The sequence below is a fragment of the Sinocyclocheilus rhinocerous genome, unplaced genomic scaffold (genome assembly GCF_001515625.1).
Source record: "Sinocyclocheilus rhinocerous isolate Xijiao unplaced genomic scaffold, SAMN03320098_v1.1 scaffold2451, whole genome shotgun sequence".
Taxonomy (NCBI): domain Eukaryota; kingdom Metazoa; phylum Chordata; class Actinopteri; order Cypriniformes; family Cyprinidae; genus Sinocyclocheilus; species Sinocyclocheilus rhinocerous.
Genome location: NW_015631753.1, coordinates 207712 through 214623, shown reverse-complemented (window position 1 = coordinate 214623; position 6912 = coordinate 207712). Strand labels below are relative to the sequence as shown.

At 38.9% G+C, this 6912-nt stretch overlaps 1 protein-coding gene across 1 annotated transcript in view; it reads left to right on the top strand.

Moving 5' to 3' along the window:
- The first annotated feature begins 814 nt into the window (after nt 1-814).
- Nucleotides 815-6912, top strand: part of LOC107741980 (neurocalcin-delta A) — a 35851-nt gene continuing 29753 nt past the window's right edge. The window contains exon 1 of the mRNA XM_016554810.1: nt 815-995. The gene's annotated coding sequence lies outside the window, so the exon portion shown is untranslated. The remainder of the gene's footprint in view (nt 996-6912) is intronic.

The window sequence follows — 6912 nt, the reverse complement described above, 5'->3', positions numbered from 1 at the left end:
GAGAATCATTCTCACGCGAAACGACATGTTTACACGCGACTCTGAGTGTGCGCGTGGCTGTGACGTCATTGCCGGCGCCGCAGGCAATAAAAGGATCGGCTCGGAATCGGCAAGATGTGAGACTGACCGGCCGCTCACCAATCCGGGCCGGTCATGCGAAAATTCGGCCGATTCCGATCACTGGCCGGTCATTCGGTGCATCTCTACATACCAACTGTCATTACATCACACAAAAGCTAAATGATTTTTCTCAGGGAATTTGATTGGGATTGTAATGTTGACATCATGAAGCTGAAGTCTGTTTATGTTCTGCCTTCCTCTGTGTTTCTGATTACCAAAGAATGTTTATAATCTGGGTCCAAAGTCTCATGGGAACCATTAACTCAGCACCAGAACGTCTCTGTTCCTGCCATTATTGAGGGAAGCGTGTCTGAAACTGCTAGAAACGCTATTACAACACTGCTTTTCATACCTCCACGCTTCTTCATGCAGCACATTACACTGCAACAATCTGACGATTGTTGTGTATTCACATTTCTCATATTGTTGCGCACTTCATGTGGTTTCCTTTTCACTGTTGAACGCAGCTTCCTGTCTACACTGAAGCTTTTCTTTCAAAACACTCTCATTTTGACTGCGGATTAGACTGTGGTTTTGTGAGGGTCTCTTTCAGCGCAGCTTTGACAGATGACCTATTGAAATCACTATAGAACTGTCTGCCTGTTGCCAGGGCAACACTAGCTCGCTTCTGCTTTTTATGCGCTCACGTGACTGGCTGTTGACGTCATCGGGGGAGGGACGCACGCTGCCAGAGTTTGGTCCACTCTTGACTGCATAGAACTTCGAAGAATCTTGAGGACTTGTTGAATAGAAACAGTTAGTCTTAGTCTTGGTGGGTGTCTGTTAGCTACCAGCCTCATCCTCGGGTATAAATAGCTGGGTTATGGACTGTTGAAGGCAGTGGATTGCAGGGAAAAATAGAACTACAAAAAGAGGTAAGTCATACTTATTTTTCCTCTGTAGGAAATTAGGAATGCACAAATGTTTTTTTTTGTTATTTTAGTATGTGATATCACAGAAGTGGTGAGATTTTATTGGTTCGGCTATGTAAGATGTCAGTGTGATTATTCGTGCACAGTTGTTGCATGCTCTCTCACTCCGTCACACGCTAACAGCACACTGGGGTTCTATGAACGGGAGAAAGGATTTTGTTGAGCGTTACCTTTCTATCATTTACTCGATAAACTCCTCTGTACACACAGATTGTCTCCTCCAGTGTTTCCCTGCCCTTTCAGATCCTAACCATCTCTTGTTATCAGTTGTTTTGTAGACAGGCTGAATGAATTGGATTGTGAGAATCCAGTTATCTCCACCACCAGCTCTGAATTTAGTCATATTGTCATAGTGGAAACAGCTACATTAAGCCTCTGTCACACAGAGATTCCGTAAAATACACGGATAATGTGTCCCGTGATTTCTCCCAGGATCGTTTAATTTTGGTTAATTCACACTGCCAGTGATTTTCCGGAATCTGTGCATGCATTCACACATATCCCATAAGGATCCCGTAAAGACATGTGACATGTAATGTGACGCACACCGTTTCTCTAAGCTAGCGAACGATCTCCGCTTCAGCGCAGATAGTGAGGAGCTCCCTGATCTCTGCTTCATTCCAGTTTGCACATATTTTTTTGTCATGAATGTTGATCTGCCTTCAAAACACCCGGTAAAAGAGACGCACGTTAACATGCGTCATCACTACGACACACCCTTCACAGCATTGGTCCTGCATTTTGTTCACACAGGGCTCGTTCTGGGACTGATCGTGGCAATGTTAATAGGTCCCCATCCCGGGATCAATCCCGAGACATGTTTGTGTTCAAACAGAAGGCACAATTTTCTGTGATCAACGCACTGTGTGAAAGGGGCTTTAGAAAGCCTCGTGGGAAAGGATGAGAGATGAGGGAGCTGGCATAATCTGTCCAAATTCTTCCTCTACTCTTTCCCAACTTTTCATTTTCACCTTCCCCCACACTTTCACTCTTCCCTTAACTCATACATGTGAGTGAGCGTGTGTGTTAAGAATGCTCTCTCTGAGGAGACGCACTTGCACTGAATACCAGAATAGCCCCATTCCCCCTGTCGCATTGAACGTGGGTGGAGGGTGATCTGTGGCAGGAAGAAAACATTTATTGCTAATTGCTTGAGTTTTTTGAAACCTCAACAGTTGGCTTTATTCAAAAATAGTTGTGTTATCACTTTAAACCCAAGAAGATCTCCTGTCAGAGAGCTTTCTAGCAGACAGTGCATTTTGCACTTTAGCTAAAGCAAAAGATACTTTCCACTCCTAAAGGAAGGATCATAATATACATCACGATCTAATTTACCAACAGCTAATTTAATGTAACAACCTACTTGAGGAGCAGACCCGAAGCGACTCAGTGCTCGGCTTGACTCCTGTTGTGAGACATATTGGTTATTAGATGATATCGGGTCCCTGTAGTGATATGGCAGTATTCCATACACACACTCGTGCACACATGGCCTACTGGTAGTTCAGAAACACATGGCACCAAAGAAAAACACACTCCTGCGTTGGAGGCCTGCTGGCTGTAAAGATGAGAGACACTGCTGGCAGCTTGTTCAGCACAGCCCACGTGTGTGGGAGGAGATTATCCTCGCCGCAACCACTGCTGTTGTGTGTTATCAGCCCTGTCTGTTATTACAGCGTGTGTGTGTGTCTGTGTGTGCACGCAGTGTGTAGGTGGTGGTTGAGTGTTGTGTGTATCTATTAAACGGCTTAAATACACAGTGTCAAATGAACATAATTTTTTTTTTTTTCATTATCAGGCCTCTTAAGTGCTGTTTTAATAGCATTCTCAAAGTCAGTATCACTCTGATAAGCACTTAATGGCATACTGTATGTATCTCAAACCTACGCTACTAGTGTTTACTAAAGCACTCTTTCATTTTCGAGAAATAAAATCAATTTTCCCATTTCAGGGCCCAGTGAAATAAATGTTGCATTTTTCTGTTGCAAAAAGAGGGATAGGGACTTCTGTTGTAAATAGGGATAGTTCACCCAAAAATAAAAATCTTTTTTTTAAATAATTTACTTGCCCTAATTTATTCACCCAGCCTGTATCACTTTATTTCTTCTGTTTGACTTCCACTTCCATTGACTTCTATTCATTTTTTTTCATACAATGGAAGGCAATGGCTACCAGCAACTGTTTGGTTACTTAGATTATTAATATTATGTTATTTTGTGTTCAGCAGAAGAAAGAAACTCATACAGGTTTAGAACAACTTGAGGGTGAGTAAATAATGACAGAATTGATCTATCGCTTTAAGGCCTATTCACACAAAGACTAATGTTTGGCATGAAAATTCAGACTGATTCTGGATTCTTCCTCTATTCACTGTCACTGCCAAATTCTGTTTGTATCACCACTAAGTTATAGTTTTATGCAACAGTAGTGGTTTCGGGCAAAAGCGCAAATCTTATTGGTTAGCCAGTTTTACTTGAGGTCCAGTGGAATATATTAAATTGAAATATGGAATATATTAGAATACTTCTCCATAAAAATAAATAAATCACTTGTTCTGATGGCATGTGAATGTTCATGTTGGTCTGAACAGATGCATTAACAGCTGTTCCTTAAAACTTAAATGTTTATCACACTAAATTTTTGCACTGAACATTCATCTAGATGTGAACAAGCCTTTACTTTCTTTTTAGCAGGTACTTTTCATCCAAAATTACTTTCAGTTAGAGATCTGCTCTAGTCAAGTCAAGTTTATTTGTACAGCGCTTTTCACGATACAAATCATTGCAAAGCAACTTTACAGCAAATTAAGTTTCTACAATATTTAGTGGTAGCTTATCAGTGGTGACTGTCAGTTAATGTACATATGGCAGAAATGTACGGAAAAATCAATTAAAGATGTAATCAATTAAAGACGTAATCAAACAGACGATGAACATTATTAACAGCAATTATTATATGATGCAATCAAACTTATAGCAAAATGTGGTAGTTCTGTATGTTGTTTCAGGGTTGGCATCATCTGAGGTCTTCTGAGGGGTTGGCATCATCTCTTCTCGGGTGTTCTGGATCCAGACTGAAGCTTGTGTAAATCCTAGTTTCCCGTGGCAAAAACAGAGAAACAAATAGACATAATTAGTGTAGCTGCTGTTCCAACCAAGCAAAATTGATTTGTTTAACCCAAACTAAAGAATAATAATAATGTGCATTTGATCAGATATAACTGCTGTACAAGATTATGAGATGCATTATTTGAATGCCTGGCCAAAGATATGTGTCTTTAATCTAGATTTAAACAGAGAGAGTGTGTCTGAACCCCGAATGTTATCAGGAAGGCTATTCCAGAGTTTGGGAGCCAAATGCGAAAAAGCTCTACCTCCTTTAGTGGACTTTGCTATCCTAGGTACTACCAAAAGTCCAGAGTTTTGCGACCTTAGGGAGCGTGATGGATTGTAGCGTGATGGATATACATGTTCATTTAATAAAACCTGATCACTTGGTCTAGATTTGTTTCAACTGCTTAAATTTGCACTAAACATTTTGTATTTACTACGTATTGTAACAATTTTGTATTGTAACAATAACTTCTATCTAAATTGTTTTTGTATTTTTTTTTGCAAAAGAAATTCATGTTTTTTTTATTATTTAAAAGCAAATGCAAACATATCGAGATATATATCGAATATCGTAAAACTGACAATATCGAGAGATAATTTTTTTTAAGGAAACAAATTGTTGAATAAAGTTTTTTTTTTTTTTTTGCGCACAAAAAGTATCCTCGTAGCTTCGTATAATTACGGTTGAACCCCTGATGTCACATGGATTATTTTACAGATCTCCTTGCTACGTTTCTGGACTTGGGAACATTTCAGTTGCATTGCTGTCTATGCAGGGTCAGACAGCTCTCAGATTCCATCAAAAATATCTTAATTTGTGTTCCGAAGATGAACGAAGGTCTTACGGGTTTGAAACGACATGAGGGTGAGTAATTAATGACAGAATTTTCATTTTTGGGTGAACTAACCCTTTAAAAACAGTCATCATATAGACAGAGGAGGACAGTGGACCCACTGCCACTTACCAAACGCCAGTTACAATTGTGTCAGTTGTCAAACATGTACATTGAGCAAACATATTCAACTCATTGCCTGCTCTTTTAAAATGGGCTTGGATTACGTCAGATCTATCAATAAATGAGTAACGTTTTGTCTTGTCTTAATGTGTCAGTCATATGTTTTAATGCCACATGCAAGATTACTTTTACGTTTTCTCTACATTCTATGTGACTTTGTCTTTAAGACAGCTATAAATATTAGTATTGTAATTTTACATCTGTTAAATAAAATTATTTTTAAATAGTTTATTTTATAGGTAAAATTGACAGTCATATTTCTTAGACATTAGTATTGTAATTTTACAATGGTAATTATTTTGAGACAGCTATAAGTATTGTAATTTTACAGCATTAAAATATTTACATTAGTAATATTTTAATATTTAAGATGGCCATAAATAAGAATATTTAAATTTTACTGCTATAACATTTTGTTTTACAGTATTGAATTTCATACAGATTAATCAGTTTTCATAAAAATTTTTGATTATTTTATAATCATATTGATATATTAAAATACAATTTTTCAAAGATGACTTGATATCGCTCCTTAACAACCCATGTGGCTTGAGGTACCATTCATATCTAGCAATTTTCTGCATCAAAGTTTAGTACTTGTGTTGGGGTGTTTTAAATTACCGCAACTTCTTATCCAAGTAATAATTAGGGATTTGAACAATAGCATACACAAGAATGATTTCTTGGAACAACTTATTTACTGTACAAAAGTCATTTATAATCAGTACAACCCATCAAACAAGGAAACAAGAGCACACCATGCAAAGTCAACAAACGTGACAAACACTCAAAATAAATTGTGAAAAGTCAAATACAGTGGAAAAACACTCAAAATAAGTAGTCGTGAAAACAGGCAGTCGTCCAAATGTGATGAGGCTGACTAAAATAAATGATTAATATTACATAGTTAAAATATTATAAAACATTATACCAACAAGAACATAATACTTCAAAACTCCTTCATACCACTGAATTCAAGAGCTTGTAAAATTAAAAGAAATTCACTGCCTAGATTGGCTTTTTTTTTTTCTTTAACATTAAACTAAATACTCGTTTAATCATTAATTTCCACTTATCTGAAACTGGAAGAGTACATGCCTTCAAACCGTAATACTGAACATAAAACTGATAACTTCACATTACATTAACAACAGCAGCTACATTTTTAGAAAGGTCGTAAATTTGAGACTTTACACATGGTTTGGATCGCCTGCTCGGCGGCGGCTCGATAAACTTCCACCTTCATGGCTTGAATGCTGGTGCCTGGAAGGATCCGGATAAACCCGCACAGGGGAAAAAGAAGGCCTGGGATCAGAATTTTGAAGATGAAGCAGAGGAAGCCGTCGGAGCTGGTGCGATGGAAACGGACTTCATACTGTGGAGTGCCAAGTCTGTACAGCTCGCATATCCACTGCAGCTGAGACACGGCATCGTGGTTCACGGGGGCTTGAGGCATCATCTCATCTCTCAGGCCGGCCGGACCCCCCACGGCCCGGAAGAAGGGCTGGATAGGGGGATGGGATGGGACATCATGAAGCAAGGGCTGAGGGTGCAGGTGGGGAGGGGTGATGGAGGGTTTGGGGAGGGGATTCAGAGCAGGTGGAGTAAAGCAGTCGTCGTCTTGTCCGGTCTCTGCGACATGCTTGGACTTGGAGAACGACATCCATTTCACAGTAATTGAAATGCCGTACCGCTTCCTAAAAGCTAAAAAAAAAAAAAAAAAAAAAAAAA